Source organism: Artemia sp. Qi Xiang Cuo, chromosome 1, assembly GCF_049724085.1.
Source record: "Artemia sp. Qi Xiang Cuo chromosome 1, ASM4972408v1, whole genome shotgun sequence".
Classification (NCBI taxonomy): Eukaryota; Metazoa; Arthropoda; class Branchiopoda; order Anostraca; family Artemiidae; genus Artemia; species Artemia sp. Qi Xiang Cuo.
Window position 1 is genome coordinate 34175235 of NC_142794.1, and position 23186 is coordinate 34198420.

At 35.0% G+C, this 23186-nt stretch overlaps 1 protein-coding gene and 1 pseudogene across 1 annotated transcript in view; one reads left to right on the forward strand and one right to left on the reverse strand.

Moving 5' to 3' along the window:
• LOC148956224 (DNA-dependent protein kinase catalytic subunit-like) overlaps nucleotides 1-23186 on the reverse strand; it is a 495889-nt gene that overhangs the window by 277183 nt on the left and 195520 nt on the right. The window lies entirely within an intron of this gene.
• On the forward strand, nucleotides 19062-19975 carry LOC148956225 (syntaxin pseudogene; annotated as a pseudogene).

Consider the following 23186-nt stretch of genomic DNA (forward strand, 5'->3'; position numbering starts at 1 on the left):
CTGAATTGGAGCTATCATTAGAACTTTGATATAGCATGCTTGACCAGCCGGGGTGGGTATCTTTCACTATGATACTTTCACTGGAATTTGATTTGGGATCTGGGGGGACTTTTTTTTTGGAGGACTTCTAATCATTGCCTATTGGAAAAAGCTTTAAACACAAAAATAAAACTAAAACAAGAAGGGAAAATAGAATGATATCAAACCGTCTGCACTATACTATGGGGAGGATAAACACCACAGTATAGCCCTGAGGATGAGTTGAGCAGGATTGGTTTGGTACAACTGCTGATTAGAAGCGATAATAATCACAAGAAAATATATTTCGATTTTCTTATAAGGTTGCTGTTGCTGATTGTTTAAAATTATTATCACACATTTCTTCTTCTTCTTCTTGTTCGATTATTCGAAACACTAATAGATAATCTCCATGCGATTCAAGTTATAGTAAAAAACGACCTCAAGCCCATGGTAATTATTATTGTTCCGGGTTGCAGCGGTAGCTAGCAACCTAGTAAGAGACGATCACGTCCAATGTTAAGAAATATAAAAACCCATAGTTCCTAACAGAGGAGTCAGATCAAAACAAAAAGTACACCATTAGAACCGCCTTGTCCGAAACCCTGTATAGGAAACTTTCTGTCCCTTGGCTTGAACAGCAAGCGGAATATATTGGCTTGAAAATCAAGAAAAGTGGCAGCTACTACAACATTCTGCCTAAACGGGATATTTTTTTCTTTTTTTCTTTTTTTCTTTTGTATCCAGAGATAGCTTGGCACTGGAACATCGTAGAGAGTTTTTCAATGGCTCATTTTAAAGGAAATTAATTGGGTTAAAAACCAATTGTAACTAAAATAAATTATTTCTAAAAGTGAATAAATTTTTCCACCAAAAACTGCATTTTTTATGTCTTTTCACACTGCAGTATTTCAAACATAATCGTATACCAGCGGTAAGATTTGAACCCACGCCTCCGAAGAGACTGGTGGCTAACCAGTGCCTTGGACCACTCGGCCAGGCTGCCTCTCATAAATAATATATATGTGAATCTGGGTAGTAGCAGTAGCTAGCAACCTAGTAAGAGACGATCAATCCAATGCTAATAAATATAACAAAACTCCTAAAAATAGAGTCAGATCAAAACAAAAGTACATCATTAGAAGTACCTTGTCTGAAACCCTACCAGATAAATAATGAATGTCGTCATAGCTTTATATTAGAGCTATGACGTGAATAGAAAAACACGAAATTATGTTGTGGTTTCTGAAGACGTCATGAAATAATATCATTGTACCATGACGTCATCATGAAATAAAATCATTACGCCGTGACGTCATAATTAGTATATAAGCAGCGTCAGAACTGTAAATGTTCTCATTCATAATTACATAATGGTTTCAATCAAGCAAACTGCACGCAAGTTGAAAAAACAGTACTACACAAACAACAGAGATAGTAACTTGAAAAGAAAAAAGCAAAGGTATTCAACCGACCAGGCGTATCGAGAAGTAATAATTGAGAGAGCAAAACAAAACAGCAAGATGTGTTATCACAATGATGAAGATTACAGACATGCAAAAATTGAGACAGCCAAACAAAAGATCAAGGAACGGTATGGTAATGATGAAAATTACAGAGAAGCAAGAATTGAGCAGGCTAGACAAAAGAGCAAGGAACGGTATGATAATGATGAATATTACAAAGAAGCAAGAATTGAGCAGGCTAGACCAAAAGATCAAGGAGCGTTATCACAATGATAAACTTTATAGAGAAGCAACAATTGAGCAGGCTAGACAAAAGAGCAAGGAACGGTATGATAATGATGAAGATTACCGAAACAAACATAAGAAAAAAGTTGCTACCAGAATAATGGGTAGATACTGGGGTGACAAAAGCTATAATGAAAAAATTAAATTCTCTGCGAGGTTGTACCGAAGAACGCATAAGGACAAAGGGAAAAATTTTATAGTAAAGAACTAACTATAGCCTATAGTAATTGAACTACAATCCGGGTTGCAGCAGTAGCTAGCAACCTAGTACGAGACGATCACGTCAAATGTCAAGAAATATAATTACAATAAAGAACGACACCTTGCCCATGTTAACTAAAACATAAATAGGGATTATGTAATTTCCATCAGTATCATGGCTGTAGAGATGGCTGAAACCTAGTCCGGGTTGCAGAGGTAGCTAGCAACCTAGTAAGAGATTACAATAAAAGACGATCATTGGAATAAAAAACAATTGCATACATTGGAATTAGCTAGCTACTTGATTGCTTTAGACTCGTCTTTTACTATTTCAAAGAAGAAAAAGCCGTAGGCTTTTTCCTGTGTGTAATCAGTTTGTTATCATAGACATTACAATAAAGAACGACACCTTGCCCATGTTAACTAAAACATAAATAGGGATTATGTAATTTCCATCAGTATCATGGCTTTAGAGATGGCTGAAACCTAGTCCGGGATGCAGCGGTAGCTAGCAGCCTAGTAAGAGATTACAATAAAAGACGATCATTGGAATAAAAAACAATTGCATACATTGGAATTAGCTAGCTACTTGATTGCTTTAGACTCGTCTTTTACTATTTCAAAGAATATCCGGGTTGCAGCGGTAGCTAGCAACCTAGTAAGAGACGTCACCTCCAATGTTAAGAAATATAAAACCCTCCAACTCCTAAAAAAAGTGTCAGATCGAAACAAAAAGTACACCATTAGAACCGCCTTGTCCGAATCCTCTATAAAGGAAACTTACCGCCCTTTGGCTTGAATAACAAAGAAAATATATTGGCTTGAAAATCAAGAAAATTGACTTTTACCACGTTATTCTCCACAAACGGGATATTTTTTTCTTTCCGCTTTTTTTCCTGCTCAGCTAGCTGGGCACTGGAAAATCATAGAGAGCTGTATAATAGCTCATTTTAAAGGAAATTGCAACATCTAGTCACTTTTGTAATTAAAAATAAAATACTTTTTAAAGTAGAATCAATTTTGTCAAAAAAATTGCATTTTTGATGTGTTTTCTTACTGCAGTCTTTTCAAAGATATTTGAATTTTGAAGCAATCAAACAGTTCATAGTAATGAACTCTTTAGTAATAATAGCTACTTGTCTCAATAGTAACCGAAACTCCTGGAACCAAAATTTTCTTTTTTGGCTTAATCGCTAAAATTATTATGTAAACTGCAAAAATATTTATGATGCCTAATCAGTAATAGTAAGTTCTTAATTTAAACAACAAAAATACATGAAAATTTTATAATTAGTTTTACTTTTTGTATAATAAAGAACGACCTCTTGCCTATACTAAATTTTATACGCCTCTTAATTATAGTATAGGTTAGTAATTCCACAGATAGCTTGGCACTTGAACATCGTAGAGAGTTGTTTAATGGCTCATTTTAAGTGAAATTAATGGAGTTAGAAACCTTTTGTAATTATAAAACAAATTGTTTTTAAAATAGAATCATTTTTCTTACGAAATTACATTAAAAGAAGATCATTACAATAACAAACCATTGCATACATTGGACTTAGTTAGCTACTTGATCGTTTGAGGTTCGTCTCTTACTATTTCAAAGAAAAAAAAGCCGTAGGCCTTTTTCTGTTTGTAACCCGGGGTGCAGCGGTAGTTAGCAGCCTAGTAAGAGACGATCACGGCCAATGTTAAGAAATATATAAACCCATAACTCCTAAAAAAGAGTCAGATCAAAACAAAATTACATTAAAGAACGAACTTTAGTCCATAGTAACTGAAGTTATATTAAAAGACGATAATTAGGATACCATTATATCCGGGTTGCAGCAGTAGCTAGCAACCTAGTAAGAGACGATCACGTCCAATGTTAATAAATATAAAAACTCATAGTTCCTAAAAAAGGAGTCAGATCAAAACAAAAAGTACACCATTAGAACCGCCTTGTCCGAAAACCCTGTATAGGAAACTTTCTGTCCCTTGGCTTGAACAGCGGGGGAAATATATTGGCATGAAAATCAAGAAAAGTGGCAGCTACTACAACATTCTGCCTAAACGGGATATTTTTTTTCTTTTTCTTTTGTATCCAGAGATAGCTTGGCACTGGAACATCGTAGAGGGTTGTTCAATAGCTCATTTTAAAGGAAATTAATTGGGTTAAAAATCTATAGTAACTAAAATAAATTATTTCTAAAAGAGAATAAATTTTTCCACCAAAAACTGCATTTTCGATGTCTTTTCACACTGCAGTCTTTCAAACATAATCGCATACAAGCGGTAAGATTTCAACCCACGCCTCCGAAGAGACTGGTGGCTAACACCAGTGCCTTGGACCACTCGGCCAGGCTGCCTCTCATAAATAAATATATATGTGAATTTGGGTTGCAGCAGTAGCTAGCAACCTAGTAAGAGACGATCAGTCCCATGCTAAGAAATATAAAAACCCAAAACTCCTAAAAATAGAGTCAGATCAAAACAAAAGTATATCATTAGAACTACCTTGTCTGAAACCCTACTAGATAAATAATGAATGTCATCATAGTTTTATATTAGAAATATGACGTGAATAGAAAAACACGAAAATATATTGTTGTTTCTGAAGACGTCATGAAATAATATCATTGCGCCATGACGTCAATAAAATCATTACGCCGTGACGTCATAATTACTACTTAAGAACGACAAAGATGTAAATTCTCTCATTCTTGATTAGATAATGGTTAGATCGAAGCAAGCTATACCCAAGTTGAAAAAACAGTACTACACAAACAACAGAGATAGTAACTTGAAAAGAAAAAAGCAAAGGTATTCAACCGACCAGGCGTATCGAGAAGTAATAATTGAGAGAGCAAAACGAAACAGCAAGATGTGTTATCTCAATGATGAAGATTATAGACATGCAAAAATTGAGACAGCCAAACAAAAGTTCAAGGAGAGCTATCACAATGATGAAGATTACCGCATCAAATATAAGAAAAACCAGAAGCAAAGGTATTCAACCGTCCAGGTGTATCGAGAAGTAATCCGGGGTGCAGCGGTAGCTAGCAACCTAGTAAGAGACGATCACGTCCAATGTTAAGAAATATAAAAACCCATAGTTCCTAACTAAGGAGTCAGATCAAAACAAAAAGTACACCATTAGAACCGCCTTGTCCGAAACCCCTGTATAGGAAACTTTCTGTCCCTTGGCTTGAACAGCAAGGGAAATATATTGGCTTGAAAATCAAGAAAAGTGGCAGCTACTACAACTTTCTCCCCAAACGGGATATTTTTTTCTCTTTTCTTTTTTTCTTTTCCACAGATAGCTTGGCACTGGAACATCGTAGTGGGTTGTTCAATAGCTCATTTTAAAGGAAATTAATTGGGTTAAAAACCTTTTGTAACTAAAATAAATTATTTCTAAAAGAGAATAAATTTTTCCACCAAAAACTGCATTTTTGATGTCTTTCCACACTGCAGTCTTTCAAACATAATCGTATACCAGCGGTAAGGTTTGAACCCACGCCTCCGAAGAGACTGGTGGCTAACACAGGTGCCTTGGACCACTCGGCCAGGCTGCCTCTCATAAATAAATATATATGTGAATTTGGGTTGCAGCAGTAGCTAACAATCTAGTAAGAGACGATCTGTCCAATGATAAGAAATATAACAAAACTCCTAAAAATACAGTCAGATCAAAACAAAAGTACATCATTAGAATTACCTTGTCTGACACCCTACTAGATAAATAATGAATGTCGTCATAGTTTTATATTAGAGCTATGACGTGAATAGAAAAACACAAAATTATATTGTTGTTTCTGAAGACGTCATGAAATAATATCATTGCGCTATGACGTCATCATGAAATAAAATCATTACGCCGTGACGTCATAATTACTATATAAGAAGCGTCAGAACTGTAAATGTTCTCATTCATAATTACATAATGGTTTCAATCAAGCAAGCTGCACGCAAGTTAAAAAAAGAGTACTACACAAACAACAGAGATAGTATCTTGAAAAGAGAAAAGCAAAGGTATTCAACCGACCAGGCGTATCGAGAAGTAAGAATTGAGACAACCAAACGAAAGATCAAGGAGCGTTATCAAAATGATAAACTTTATAGAGAAGCAACAATTGAGCAGGCTAGACAAAAGAGCAAGGAACGGTATGATAATGATAAAGATTATAGACATGCAAAAATTGAGACAGCCAAACAAAAGTTCAAGGAGAGTTATCACAATGATGAAGATTACCGCATCAAATATAAGAAAAACCAAAAGCAAAGGTATTCAACCGTCCATGTGTATCGAGAAGTAAAAATTAAGACAGCCAAACAAAAGATCAAGGAGCGTTACTGGGGTGACAAAATCTATAATGAAAAAATTAAATTCTCTGCGAGGTTGTACCGAAGAACGCATAAGGACAAAGGGAAAAATTACATTCAGAAATACAAGAAGATGGCAAAAATGCAGGCTGATCTTTGTAAATTGAGAAACATTTTACGCATGTTTTATCGGGATCACGAAAAGTATTCAAAATTACAGATTAAAATTCTCTTTGAAAGAGCGGATGCTGTTCAAAAGTCGGCTAGAAATTCTTTGGCAAAGCTTCATAGTAATATCCAAAAGAAATGTTGTCAGTTTAACGAAAAGCTTCCAAGGTATGGATTGGCCACTGCGGAACAGTTTATAGATGCAATGGAAAATGTTCGACAACACAGTGAATATACGGAGGCGTACTTCTTAGAAAATTCGTATATTAATTTTGGAAGGAGCAATTGCAGTTTATGTAGCAGCAATAAAAATATATATACAAGCATACCTATCAACAGCGAAGGAAAAGCAATGTTTTTCAATTATGGCGAAAACGAGCCTGTTAGGGTTATTAGTAAATGTGTTTGTAAGACTAATGATTTAGAACAAATTCCTGGAACACCGACTCAAGAAAAAAGCATTTCTAACTGTCTTTTAAACAGTTCGTTTAGTTCTACTGAATATTTGGCAAAAAATTCTCTGTGTAGTAGAACAAACTGTCCTGAAAAGTACGAGACAACTATTGAAAAATGCTCTAAAACTAGATCTGACAAGGAAATTATGATGGCTGAAGTCACCTATAACAATCTGAGTAAACATTCAAAACCAAAAATTGGGCAGCAGGTTACTTGGCAATGTCACCCTGATATCTGCAAGCTCTATCCGACGGATATTGAATTATGTCAAATTCTTTTTGATATCCTTGAAAATAATATAGCATTAAAATTTTCAACTGACAAAGTGGTTAATTTCTAACTTGGCGGCTTGGATTATTGTGAAATAAATTACAGGGACACAAGAAAGCATGGTCATTCGTTATACTGTCGCGCAAATGAGGGATGTCAGAGCTATTTGCGTTCTCTAAGGGCACTAGCTCCACATTTTCCTGTCTTGAACTGTTTCATTAATAGCGTATATAAGGCAGTATCAAAATGTAAGATTATACAACATATTAATCTACTAAAATTCGAGGGCTCGTACAAGGAACTAAGTCATTATATAGAAGAAGTGTCATGTAGACTCTGTCGTAATAATAGTCAAGACTTCATCTACAGGGATAGCAATTTTAGAGTTTCTGTGGGTGAAAATACAATAGTAAAATTAGTTGGTGAGAGCCTTGATAAGGTAGCTAACATCAGGGATGTATACCCCACAATGCCTTGTGACAGTTGTGAGCAGATAAAGACAAAATACCAATTGAAGAGTCTAAAATCCCTTTCAAATAAGAAAGGTTTTGATGTAATGATGGCCACGATTTTAGAACACCTACAACAGGACATACCCAAAGATGACAGAAAACAACTAATTCATTGTACAGGTTGGAAAGAGGATGTCATAGATTTATTCTCTGTCTGTGATTACTGTGCTGGGAAAATGTTGAAAAGTCAGGAGAATGCCCGATCAGTATTAAATAAGCTTCATATAGACTGTACACCGGACTGTATAAAGTGTTTATATAATTTTGAAATGGCAATGATTCGATTTGTAATGCCTTGTCTTACGATCGTCAGATTAGGGCAAGTAACTGCATTGAAGAGACCTAGAACAGAACTTGTTGACGCGGTTAAGGGGAGAATAGTATATCTACCTGTTGATGTGCAAGCAAATGCAGATATTCAGCCTGAAAAATTTCTTAACATTGATAGTTTTGTAGTCATTGTCAATGGTCAGCCTACTTACAACAAGAATGTTTGGACTGCACTAATAGATCTGAGAAAAGTCCATGGAGAACTGTTGTGGTTAAGAGAGAACAACCGTCTCTATAAAACAATACGTGCATACACCCTAGAAGATTTAAATAAAATACTTGAAGCACGTCTAGCTGAAAAAGCGGTTGGTGTTGATAATTTACCTGAAATACCGGAAGCTGCAATCCTTCAGAAACTGACAGAAAGCGCAAAATCTACATTGGTTGAACATTTTTCTCTCCAGCCTCTCAATTCAGTGGTTCCAAAAGACTTCATTGAAGATTTTAAGCAGATGAAAGATCTTGGTACTGACCGATTTCAAATCAAGAAACTAACAGGTGAGAGCGAAGACTTATTTCAGGAAGAACTTGATCTAAAAGTGTTTCCAAATCTTTTCCCGAAAGGCAAATATGGCTTGCGTGACAAGGCAAGACCATTTCGGATTAGGAATGCAGAATATTTTAAATCAAGGCTTCTTAGCAGACATACTAAGTTTCGTCTTGACAAACAGTTTCTTTTTCACAGCTTCCAATTGCAAGAATTCTCTTACATGTGTAATAGCGTCGGTCATATGTTGCGGACTGTGAAACCAAATTAAAATGCTCGTCAATTTACAGACAGGCTTCATTCCCGTGATGGAGAGATGGAAGCGACTTTGTTTTCTATTCAATCAAAAATCAGAGGATCTCAGCAGTATTTTCAATCTCTTTCCTATAAAGTAAAGTCAATGATTGAGCAATTGGGTCCACCTACTTTGTTTCTGACAGTTTCATGTGCTGAGTGGTACTCTCCTGAATTTATTGACTAATTACGGACTGTCCATAAGAACTTACCTGGTGTTACAAAACTGACCCCTGCAGAGTTGACGTGTCTAGATCCAGGTGCAGTTTCCATGCACTTTGACAAAAAATGGACACCTATATTTAATGAGCTGATTTGTTCAAAGACAAATCCTTTGTTTGGTAAAATTAAGCATCATTTCTGGCGTATCTAGTATCAGAAACGAGGCGTGTCTCATGTACATTGTGTGTTGTGGATTGAAGATGCTCCTATTATTGGGAAATCAACAGCATCTGAAGTGATTCAGTATATCAATAGTATTATAACTTGTGAAATACCAAATAGATTGACTAGTCCAACTCTTCACAAACTGGTCAAAGACCATCAAGTGCACCGCTGTAATAATTACTGTCAAAGAAAATATAAGAGAAAAAGAGGAAGATGGGTTACGTATTGTAAGTTTGGCTTTCCTCGTCCTACAAAGGAACGAACAGAATTATATGACATCCTTGACTGCTTGGCTCATGGTACAAACCGTAAAAAGCCAAGAAAAAGAATATATCATCTGCTTCGAAGAGATGACGAGCGTTATATAAATGACTATTCTCCTGCGTTACTTATTGCTAATAAGCAAACATTGATGTTCAATATATTGGCCATTTGGGCTCTAAATTACCGTATTACATTACCGATTACATGACAAAAGCAGAGAGTGTCGAAATAGAAGCAATGTGGGAGGAAGTAAATAATGCATGCAAAAGTCTTGTCAACGAACTATGTCCTACTTGTTGAAGTCCATAAAAACCCGTCAAGTTGGAGCAGTTGAAGCTGCTGATAGGCTTCTTGGTACTAAATTGTATAGTATTTCTAGGCAATTTAGATATATTGACCTTGCGAAAAAGAGCGAGGTGAAGAGGACACTGAGAAGGTATGAGGAGCTTGAAAAGCTTGCTAAAAACGATCCACAGAGTAGTGATTTGTACATTGCCAACTGGGTTATTGATGTCTACCCTAAAAGACCGGAACATATGGAAAATATCAGTCTTTTTCAGTTATTGTCTTGGTATGAACGGGAGCGTAATGGTACTGATGATAATATGATATTAACTGACGGGTCCTTCTGCCTCAGAAAAAGGCTTTTTAAACCGTATATCATACAGCACAGAAAGGTAAACCCATTTGAAACTGACGAGAAGAAAAATGCTTATTATGGAGATCTTTTAAAATTGTTTAAACCTTGAAGAAATGAAAATGAACTAGTAGTCAGTGGAAATAGCAACTACGAAACCTACTGTATTGAAAGTGTAAACTATCCCGACATGGCAGCTTACCACGAAAAATTTGTTGTTAAGAGGAAAAGCGATATAGAATTTGAAGAAAGATTCCGAGAACGTGCAAAAGAAATTCTGAATGCAGAAAATATTGATGAAAACATTGAAGATGACCCAGAAAATGCAATTCAGGGAGGAGTCATTGACAGAGCAGCAGATGCTATGGAGGATTTGTTAGACGCAAAAAAACAGATTTTAAATGATGACACCAAAGACAGGCTGAAAAATGATTATGAGTCGCTCAATATTGATCAAAAGAGAGTTGTTGACAAAATTTTAGACTCAGTTACCAAGCGCAATGGTGCAACATCTTTGAAAATGATTGTATCTGGATGTGGGGGTACAGGAAAATCTAGGGTTATCAGTGTCGTGAGAAGACTACTTTGCAACAAGTTCAAGAATGAAGATTGTCCCGTTGTAGTTATGGCACCTACTGGTATTGCTGCACATAGTATAAATGGTTTAACAATACATAGTTGTTTAAGTTTAGCTATTGATCAGGAAAACACCGGAAAATACACACCTCTCTCCACTGAAAAACTACTTACTTTGAGAAAGACACTTAAGAACACAAGACTTTTTATTATTGATGAAATTAGTATGGTTTCGTCTCTTCTTTTAACCTACATTAATTTAAGACTATCAGAAATATTGGCAGTTGATTTGCCAATGGGTAATGCTAACTGCGTATTTTTGGGAGGTTTTCTTCAATTAAGACCAGTAAGTGGTAATCCTCCTTATATGCCTCTCACACGACTAGAAGTAAAAAACAGGATCGGATCAGTTGGTACTTTTAACCTCTTGCATCTATTTGAGTATGAGGAACTAAGCATAAATGTGAGACAAAAGATGGATAAGAGTTATGCTAATACACTTGCTGAAATTAGACAGGGGTTTTGCACTGGTGAAAATTTGAATAGTCTTTACAAGAGAAAAATTGGGAACTCCTACAGAGCTTCAAATGACGAAATAATAAATCTTTACTCAAAATTGTATGAAGAGGGAAATAGACCTGTCATTCTTATGCCCACCAATGAAAATTGTATGGTAGTTAACTAGTTGCTTCTTGAAAAAAGCTGCTCAGACTACGTTAAACTTTCTGCAGTTAATCGACTCTCTTCAGTTGTTGACGACAAACGAATCGAACAGACAGCAGCAAACACTGTTTTAAACTTTGGCAACGACAGAAAAAGAACAGCCGGTTCTTTCATGAGCTTGTTACTTGCAGTAGGTGCACGTGTAATGCTCCAAAGAAATATTTGTGTTGCTAAGGGGCTAGTAAATGGATCAATGGGAACATTAACAAGCTTCAAGTTGCTACTAAACGGAGAAATAATTGGAGTTCTTGTAAAATTTGATGGACTGGAACTTCCGGTTAAAATTGGCAGAGAAACCTTGCACTTTGAAGTTTTGAAGCAAGTCTTTTTTACGCGAAGACAGTTTCCTCTTCAACTGGCCTTTGCCATTACAATACACAAGTCCCAAGGACTAAGTTTACAGTGTGCAATTGTTGACCCAGGTAATCGTTGCTTCGGTCCAGGTATGTTGTACGTTGCTCTTTCCCGTGTGACCACTAGTGCAGGTTTACATCTAGTAGAATTTGATAGCACAAACATTTATTGCGATGTTGATGCTTTAATTGAATACAACCGTTTGAGACAAATTTATAGAACAGATCTTCAATTGTTTGATTTCCAAGAAAAGAAACTCAGAGGTACACCAGATGAAGTATGTATAACAAATGAAGTAAGCTCTAAAGGACAACAGACTCAAGGAAAAAAAAATTCCATCTTTGGAGGTCCCAGAAAAATAATGAGAAGCCCTTCAGTTGAAGAACCCTAAATAGAAATTTATCCCAAAAATAAGAAAAGGATAACTAGTGTTGGACCGGTGGTGTCAACAAAAGAAAAAAATTAAATATTAATGCGAAACTTGATCACAGTGATATATTTCGTGTCATTCCACCGACCCAAGATCGTCAAGAACAACACAAAAATTATAATAATGCAAATGCACCAGCAAGTGCATATGTTACTCTTGATAGTAATAGAAAGGTATCAAGAATTATACATGCTGACTGGAATCAAGCAGATGCTAATATATTTCTATCTGGATACGCTGGCAGCCAATGCTATGCCATGGTACTCGCAAATATTGTCCGAGCTGCTATTATACCTCCAAGGCAATGGAATAAAAATATTCTGAACAGAAACATGATTGAAAGGGATACTATTTATGCTGTCATACGTGAAAATAATAATAATAGAAATCCAAGAGTTTTTCCGATTCCTCCTAGTGGCTATTTGGTATTGAAAAATTTAGATCAAGGACGATTTTCTAATGTATGACACAGTATTTTCCCTAAATTATGACGATAATTGGTTGTGCAGCGGAAGCTTATTGGATTCTATAAATAATGGAGAATTAGGAAATACATTATTGGCTGCTTTAAAAAAATTATTTAGAGAAACATAATGCTGGATCCGGGTTGCAGCGGTAGCTAGCAACCTAGTAAGAGACGATCACGTCCAATGTTAAGAAATACAAAAACCCATAGTTCTTAAAAAAAGAGTCAGATCAAAACAAAAAGTACACCATTAGAACCGCCTTGTCCGAAACCCCTGCATAGTAAAATTTTTGTCCCTTGGCTTGAACAGCAAGGGAAATATATTGGCTTGAAAATCAAGAAAAGTGGCAGCTACTACAACATTCTGCCTAAACTGGATATTTTTTTTCTTTTTTTTTCTTTTTTTTTTCTTTTGTATCCAGAGATAGCTTGGCACTAGAACATCGTAGAGGGTTGTTCAATAGCTCATTTTAAAGGAAATTAATTGGGTTAAAAATCTATAGTAACTAAAATAAATTATTTCTAAAAGAGAATAAATTTTTCCACCAAAAACTGCATTTTGATGTCTTTTCACACTGCAGTCTTTCAAACATAATCGTATACCAGCGGTAAGAATTGAACCCACGCCTCTGAAGAGACTGATGGCTAACACCAGTGCCTTGGACCACTCGGCCAGGCTGCCTCTCATAAATAAATATACATGTGAATTTGGGTTGCAGCAGTAGCTAGCAACCTAGTAAGAGACGATCAGTCCAATGCTAAGAAATATAAAAACCCAAAACTCCTAAAAATAGAGTCAGATCAAAACAAAAGTACATCATTAGAAATACCTTGTCTGAACCCCTACTAGATAAATAATGAACGTCATCATAGTTTTATATTAGAGTTATGACGTGAATAGAGTGACGTCATAATTAGTATATAAGGAAAGTCAAAACTGAAAATTCCCTCATTCTTGATTAGAATAATGGTTAGATCAAAGCAGGCTATACGCAAGTTGAAGAAAGAGTACAACACAAACAACAGAGATAGTAACTTGAAAAGAAAAAAGCAAAGGTATTCAACCGACCAGGCGTATCGAGAAGTAATAATTGATACAGTAAAGAACGATCTCTCTCCCATACTAACTGATATATGGTGGTTCCAGGTGTAGTTACATAAAGGACGAATATAGCTCATCATAAATCGTGTTTGTCAATTATCCGGGTTGCAGCAGTAGCTAGCAACCTAGTCTGGATTGCAGCGGTAGCTAGCAACCTAGTAAAAAACCATCACGTAAAATGTTACGAAATATAAAAACTCATAGTTCCTAAATCCGGGTTGCAGCGGTAGCTAGCAACCTAGTAAGAGACAATCACGTCCAATGTTAACAAATATAAAAACCCATAGTTCCTAACAAAGGAGTCAGATCAAAACAAAAAGTACACCATTAGAACCGCCTTGTCCGAAACCCCTGTATAGTAAACTTTCTGTTATTTGGCTTGAACAGCAACGGAAATATATTGGTACAGTAAAGAACAACCTCTTGCCTATACTAAATTTTATAGGCCACTTAAGTATAGTAGAGGCTAGTACAGTTATATTTAATGTCAATATATTAAAAATTTTTATTAAAAGACGATCATTGGAATAAAAACCAATTACATACATTGGATTTAGTTAGCTACTTGATTATTTGAGGCTAGTATAATAAAGAACGACCTTTTGCCTATGCTAAATTTTATATGCCACTTAATTATAGCATAGGTTAGTAATTCCACAGATAGCTTGGCAAGACAATCACGTCCAATGTTAAGAAATATAAAACCCCATAACTCCTAAAAAAAAGTTAGATCAAAACAAAAAGTACACCATTAGAACCGCCTTGTCCGAAACCACTGTATAGTAAACTTTCTCTTATTTGGCTTGAACAGCAAGGGAAATATATTGGTACAGTAAAGATTGACCTCTTGCCTATACTAAATTTTATAGGCCACTTAAGTATAGTATAGGCTAGTACAGTTATATTTAAGGTCAATATATTAAAATTTTCCATTAAAAGACGATCATTGGAATAAAAACCAATTATATACATTGGATTTAGTTAGCTACTTGATTATTTGAGGCTAGTCTCTTACTATTTCAAAGAAGAAAAAGCCTTAGGCTTTTTCCTGTTTGTAATCAATTAGAAAGAGCTCTATTTTTAAAATGAGTTATACATAAAGGACCTATATAGTTCATCATAAATGGTATATGTCAATTCGGTTTTTATACATTACAATAAATAACCGAATCAAACTCAAAACAAGCAGAAATTAACATGAGTAGGGCTCAAAACCCCTTTGCCTTCCCAAGGCCAGAACATAATTTGCACTTTATTGAAAAAATAAAAATGAGTTTGGATTGTTAGCTTAGTATACATATACTGATATTTAGTAATCAAAATGTTAATATTATTTGATTTATTAAAGTTATGAAAGTAAAAACATTTCTATTTTTTCAATAAAGTGCAAATTATGTTCTGGCCTTAAACATAATGGGCGAATGGGAGAGTGGGCGTGGGAGGGGGACTAGTTGCCCTCCAATCACTTTCGATTATTAAAAAGGGCATTAGACCTTTCTATTTTCAATCGAATGAACCCTTTTCGCAGTTCCTACGAAAACTCCTTCGATACTAAGTGCCCTGGTCTAAACAAAAAAATAATAATAATACATTCTACCCAGATCGATCTTTTCTATAATTCATAATAGCAAAAGACAAGTCGAGGCCAAAGTTAAAGGTCCAATAAAAAAAATAATTCTATAAGGGCACCACTTGTAATTTAAGGTCATTTTGGATGTCATGACATCAAGAAAAGGCTCAAATTGTCTATGTTTAGAAGAAACGCGGCAGTGAGAATCTATGTATATATATTAAAAGACGATCATTAGGAGGTAATAAATAAGAGATTGATACTGTAAATTGGAATTTTGTAAGTATCGTCGGTATCATGGTCAAAATCAGGATTTATCGGAAATAAAGCCTTTCAGGGTTCCGTCTCCAATCCAACCTTGTAGGGAAGAAGAGGTCCCTAAATTCTTATCATTACACTTACCAAAACAAGTTGCCTTATTTCAACCAAACTTTGTTGGGAAGTATGGTTAATTATCTTAGTTGTGTGTTTGAGAAGTTTGCATGTGAAGAGGGGATCCCAAAACTTTAACACCAAGACGTTACCAGAAAAGCTTCCCAAACCTCGGTGGTAAGTAAAAGATGATGTCCTAGTTATGCTGTGCAATTTCATAAAAACAATTCTAAGAACTTTGTTGGTCTCAACCAAGCTTAGTCGGATGTGACATTTGATGTGCCATTCATGCATCATTTTTTAAAGTCAGAGACAGATTTGACCTCATTGGAGAAGAAGCAAGGGCTAGCCTAATCTTTCGCCGACAAAGCACTTAACAGAAGGGTTCATTGAATTTCAACCAAATTCATTAGGGAAGGAGAGCTAGAGATCTAATTTCACTTTTGGAGTCTATACAGTAAAGAACGATCTCTCTCCCATACTAACTGATATATGGTGGTTCCAGGTGTAATTATTACATAAAGGACGAATATAGCTCATCATAAATGGTGTTTGTCAATTATCCGGGTTGCAGCAGTAGCTAGCAACCTAGTCTGGATTGCAGCGGTAGCTAGCAACCTAGTAAAAAACCATCACGTAAAATGTTACGAAATATAAAAACTCATAGTTCCTAAATCCGGGTTGCAGCGGTAGCTAGCAACCTAGTAAGAGACAATCACGTCCAATGTTAACAAATATAAAAACCCATAGTTCCTAACAAAGGAGTCAGATCAAAACAAAAAGTACACCATTAGAACCGCCTTGTCCGAAACCCCTGTATAGGAAACTTTCTGTCCCTTGGCTTGAACAGCAAGGGAAATATATTGGCTTGAAAATCAAGAAAATTGACTTTAACCACGTTATTCTCCCCAAAAGGGATATTTTTTTCTTTTTTTGTATCCAGAGATAGCTTGGCCCTGGAACATCGTAGAGGGTTGTTCAATAGCTCATTTTAAAGGAAATTGATTGGGTTAAAAATCTATAGTAACTAAAATAAATTATTTCTAAAAGAGAATAAATTTTTCCACCAAAAACTGCATTTTTGATGTCTTTTCACACTGCAGTCTTTCAAACATAATAATATACCAGCGGTAAGATTTGAACCCACGCCTCCGAAGAGACTGGTGGCCAACACCAGTGCCTTGGGCCACTCGACCAGGCTGCCTCTCATAAATAAATATATATATGTGAATTTGGGTTGCAGCAGTAGCTAGCAACCTAGTAAGAGACGATCAGTCCAATGCTAAGAAATATAACAAAACTCCTAAAAATAGAGTCAAATCAAAACAAAAGTACATCATTAGAACTACCTTGCCTGAAACCCTACTAGATAAATAATGAATGGCATCATAGTTTTATATTACAGCTATGACGTGAATAGAAAAGCACGAAGTTATATTGTTGTTTCTGAAGACGTCATGAAATAATACCATTGCGCTATGACGTCATGAAATAAAATCTTTACGCCGTGACGTCATAATCCGGGTTGCAGCGGTAGCTAGCAACCTAGTAAGAGACGATCACCTCCAATGTTAAGAAATATAAAACCCCCCCACTCCTAAATTAAGAGTCAGATCAAAACAAAAAGTACACCATTAGAACCGCCTTGTCCGAATCCTCTATAAAGGAAACTTACCGCCCTTTGGCTTGAATAACAAAGAAAATATATTGGCTTGAAAATCAAGAAAATTGACTTTTACCACGTTATTCTCCACAAACGGGATATTTTTTCTTTCCGCTTTTTTTTCTCCTCAGCTAGCTGGGCACTGGAAAATCATAGAGAGCTTTATAATAGCTCATTTTAAAGGCAATTGCAACATCTAGTGCCTTTTGTAATTAAAAATAAAATACTTTTTAAAATAGAATCAATTTTGACAAAAAAATTGCATTTTTGATGTATTTTCATACTGCAGTCTTTTCAAAGATATTTGAATTTTTAAGCAATAAAACAGTTCATGGTAATGAACTGTATAGTAATAATAGCTACTTGTCTCAATAGTAACCGAAACTCCTGGAACCAAAATTTTCTTTTTTGGCTTAATCGCTAAAATTATTATGTAAACTGCAAAAATATTTATGATGCCTAATCAGTAATAGTAAGTTCTTAATTTAAACAACAAAAATACATCAAAATTTTATAATTAGTTTTACTTTTTGTCTCCTGGAAGAAAAATTTTTTTCTTCTCAGTTCAAAGTTATTATTGTATCCTGGAACCAGACTTTTTTTCCGGGTTGCAGCGGTAGCTAGCAACCTAGTAAGAGACGATCACGTCCAATGTTAAGAAATATAAAAACCCCTAACTCCTAGAAAAATAGTCAGATCAAAACAAAAAGTACACCATTAGAACCGCCTTGTCCGAAACCCCTATAAAGGAAACTTACCACCCTTTGGCTTGAATAACAAAGAAAATATATTGGCTTGAAAATCAAGAAAGTTGACTTTAACCACGTTATTCTGCACAAACGGGATATTTTTTTCTTTCTTTTGTTTCCAGAGATAGCTTGGCACTGAAACATCGTAGAGAGTTGTTCAATGGTTCATTTTAAAGGAAATCTCTAGATCTAGCGCCTTTTGCACTTAATTTTTTTTATTAATTATTTTTCAGGAAAACTTAATTTTGTATATACAATATTGATCAATGACGTCATAGTCGTTGGATGTAGTTACATAAAGGCTCGATCATCGAATTTAAGCTGAAACTAAGTAAAGGACAATTATGTCTCCATATATTCACAGTGATGTATAAGATTTCCCATTACATCTGTAAACTGTTCCACAGTTGCCGGTCCATACCTTGGAAGCTTTTCACTAAACATGCAACATTTCTTTTGGATATTACTATGAAGTTTTGCGAAAGCATCTCTAGCTGACTTTTCAACAGAATCTATTCTTTCAGAGATAATTTTAATCTTTAATTTTGAATATTTTTCGTAATCCCGGTAAAACATTCGTAAAATTTTTCTCAGTTTACAAAGATCAGCCTGTGCGTTCTTTGCAGCTTGTGTAAACTGCAAAAATATCCATGGTATCCGAGCAAGAGTTTGAATATTTCAATACAAGCTGGAAAAATACCTTAAAATGTTAAAATTAGTTTTATTTTTGGTTAGGTTCTAACTACCCGATGTGGGATTGACTACGTATTTTCAGACCAAAAAATTACATTTTTTAATATATATTTTATTTTTCAGTTTAGAATCGCTAAAGTTATTATGTAAACTGCAAAAATATTTATGATATCTGAGCAATAATTTTAATTTTTCTAATCAAAAATAGCCCGTAGCTTGTAATCCCCCCCTCCCCTAAAAAGAACTAAGTAATTTTCCTTTCTGTTTCTAGGTTTGAATTGCCGAAAAGAAAAGTGGAAAATGGTGAAAGATAGGCTTGGTACCCTCAAAGCCCTGCAGGCTGATTATAGTAGTTCAAGCAGCACGTCTTTTGAATCCACGGACAACATATCAATTGAGCGGAAAGAGGCTGCGATAGAAAATTTTCTAACATCTGTAGGTGATATACAGAAAGATATAAATGAAATTCAGGAGAAAATCAATGAGTTAAAGAAGAAACAAGGTGAACTAAGCTCAAATGTCATCACAGATACCGAAATAAATAATGATATCCAATCATTGATGAAAGAAATTGAAAGTAAAAGTAAATTCATCCAGAAAAAAATAAAACAATTTGACAACGAAATCCTGAAGCCCGAGACGAATGAAAACCACGCTGAATTCAGAATAAGACAAACCCAGTATTCAGCTTTATCACACAACTTTCAAAAAGTGATGTCAGATTACAATAATAGATTGATTCTTCACAAAGATAAGTGCAAGAAAAGAATTAAGAGACAATTAGAAATAGCTGGCCGAATAACAACTGAGGAGGAATTAGATGAACTTTTGTCGGAACAAAACTTAAGCATTTTCTCCCAAGATAGTATACAAGAATTGAAAGTGGCTAAGCGTGAACTTGCCGACATTGAAGACAGACACACAGAGTTAATGAAGCTCGAACATTCAATCAAGGAGTTGCATTCTATGTTCATGGATATGTCTTTTCTAGTCGAACAACAGGGTGAAATAATTGATAATATAGAATTCAACGTGACTAATACAGTAGACTATGTCGAACAAGGGGCACAACAAACAAAACAAGCTCGAAAGCTCCAAATAAAATCTAGAAAAAAAAAGATTTTTTGGGGTATTTGTTTACTCATATCTATAATTGTATTGAGTATCGTGTTGATATTTGTTGTACCATAATGTTAATATAATTAGATGCGTGAGCAATAGCCAAAGTGGTGAATATTGAGCAGTCTGTCTTACCTGGTTATGCAAAATAATGTCTTATGAATGATCCAACAATACCCCAGATGGCACTAGCAATTTTTTTTACATTGAGTTTACAACGATGTGTTTAGTAGCAGTAGCACCACGTCAAACTTTAAGAAATGAAGTAGTTAAAAAAGACGCTATATTTAACGTTGTAATTTAGATGGAAAACTCTAAAATTAAAAAGAGAGGATTTTTTTTTGCAAAATAACCTATTGGCAAGGATTACTCTCTTAACTTCAAACTATTGTCAATTAAGATAAAATTAAAAATACACCTTCCCCCACATCCTTATAGTGCGAAGGTCCTGATACGAACATAAACTGCTCAGGAATTTAAGGGCAAAAAAGCTCATTTTTCGTGGCTGACACCCGACCCCTCAAGTTCCTTAAACCAAGGATCTGGTTTAGTATTTTTATTACTTTGGTACGCATACCCCCTAGAGGTACACAAATAAATATCAGTAATAGCAGAATCGATATCTTGGCAGGGTTCCCATGGAGGTTACGTTCGCAGCATATTTTTTGTTACATTTTAAAGAAAAAATTACGTTTTATTTTAAATTCGTATAAACGTTACATTTATGTCACGTTTTGAATAATTAATAGATTACTCACTTTTGAGCAAGGTATATTTCCCTGTGAAAAGAAAATTCTACTGTTTCTGGCTTAGTTAAACTGTTGTGAGTATGGAAATTCTTCTACACCACAATCCAGTAGTAATAAATTAAAAAAACAAAATTTTTCCGAGGGAAGTAAAGAGTGAAGTTGAAAATTAAAACCAACAAAAATTATTAATTCACAGCTTATCTAACATATACCAATAAAACTAAAAAAAATAAATCAACTGGTGACATTTCTCTATGTTTGTAACATTGCAGAAAACTAGCACTTTACTGAAAACACAAAAGCTAAGTATAAAAAACAAAAATATTGATTTAGGAGTCAAAAGCAAATACACAGCCTCACAACAGCAAACCAATCTATTACGCTTTTCATAGTCCTACAGGAGCTGTGATATCAGTAACTTTAAGTATACAATTAAAATTATCCTAAAAACTTAGGCAGAAAAACAATAGGTTTGAAGTCATTACACAACATATAAAATCATGGATTGACTTATCAGGTAACATATTGGTCTCACCTAGTATTACTCGAAATGAAGAACATATCAACAGTAATATGAACTCTGGAAATCCTGTTATTTCTCTCTATAAAACAAAAAGTTTTAAGTTGTTTATAATAAAGAACGACCTCTTGCCTATACTAAATTTTATACGCCACTTAATTATAGTATAGGTTAGTAATTCAACAGATAGTTTGGCACTGGGACATCGTAGAGAGTTGTTCAATGGCTCATTTTAAAGCAAAATTAATGGGGTTAATAACTTCTTGTAATTAAAATAAATTATTTTTATTACATTAAGATTTACAATAAAAGACGATCATTGGTTATTACATTAAATATATACATAAAGGACCGATACAGTTCAGTATAAATGGGGAATATGTAAGTTTCATCGGATATAGCTGAAATCCAGGTTGCAGCGGTAGCTAGCAACCTAGTAAGAGACGATCACGTCCAATGTTAAGAAATATAAAATTAAATTACAAGACGATCATTGGAATAAAAACTTATTGCATACATTGGACTTAGTTAGTTACTTGATCGTTTGACGTTCGTCTCTTACTATTTCAAAGAAGAAAAAGTCGTAGGCTTTTTCCTGTTTGCAATATAATATCCGGGTTGCAGCGATAGCTAGCAACCTAGTAAGAGACGATCACGTCCAATGATAATCCGGGTTGCAGCGGTAGCTAGCAACCTAGTAAGAGACGATCACGCCGAATGTTAAGGAATATAAAAACCCATAGTCCTAAAAAAGGAGTCAGATCAAATTCAAAAGTACACCATTAGAACCGCCTTGTCCGAAACCCCTGTATAGTAAACTTTCTGTCCCTTGGCTTGAACAGCAAGGGAAATATATTGGCTTGAAAATCAAGAAAAGTGGCAGCTACTACAACATTCTGCCTAAACGGGATATTTGGCACTGGAACATCGTAGAGAGTTATACATTAAAAGACGATCATCGGAATGTTATTCGGAAATGTTTTAGCTTGAAAATCAAGAAAAGTGACAGCTACTACAGCGTTCTGTCTAATCCGGGTTGCAGCGGTAGCTAGCAATCCGGGTTGCAGCGGTAGCTAGCAACCTAGTAAGAGACGATCACGTCCAATGTTAAGAAATATAAAAACCCATAGTTCTTAAAAAAAGAGTCAGATCAAAACAAAAAGTACACCATTAGAACCGCCTTGTCCGAAACCCCTGCATAGTAAAATTTCTGTCCCTTGGCTTGAACAGCAAGGGAAATATATTGGCTTGAAAATCAAGAAAAGTGGCAGCTACTACAACATTCTGCCTAAACGGGATATTTTTTTCTTTTTTTTTTTTTTTTTTTCTTTTGTATCCAGAGATAGCTTGGCACTGGAAAATCGTAGAGGGTTTTTCAATAGCTCATTTTAAAGGAAATTAATTGGGTTAAAAATCTATTTACAATAAAAAACGATCATTGGAATAACAAATATTGCAAACCTTTGGAATTAGCTAGCTACTTGATTATTTGAGACTCGTCTCTTACTTTTTAAAAGAAGAAAAAGCCGTAGGCTTTTTCCTGTGTGTAATCAGTTTATCCGGGTTGCAGCGGTAGCTAGCAACCTAGTAAGAGACGATCACGTCCAATGTTAAGAAATATAAAAACCCATAGTTCTTAAAAAAAGAGTCAGATCAAAACAAAAAGTACACCATTAGAACCGCCTTGTCCAAATCCTCCATAAAGGAAACTTACCGCCCTTTGGCTTGAATAACAAAGAAAATATATTGGCTTGAAAATCAAGAAAATAGACTTTTACCACGTTATTCTCCCCAAACGGGATATTTTTTTCTTTCTTTTCCACAGATAGCTTGGCACTGGAACATCGTAGAGAGTTGTTCAATGGCTCATTTTAAAGGAAATCTCTAGATCTAGCGCTAAGTGTACTTAATTTTTTTTTTTAAATTAATTTTTTTTTACGAAAAACTTAATTTTTTATATACAATATTAATCAATGACGTCATAGTCTTTGGATGTAGTTAGTACATAAAGTCT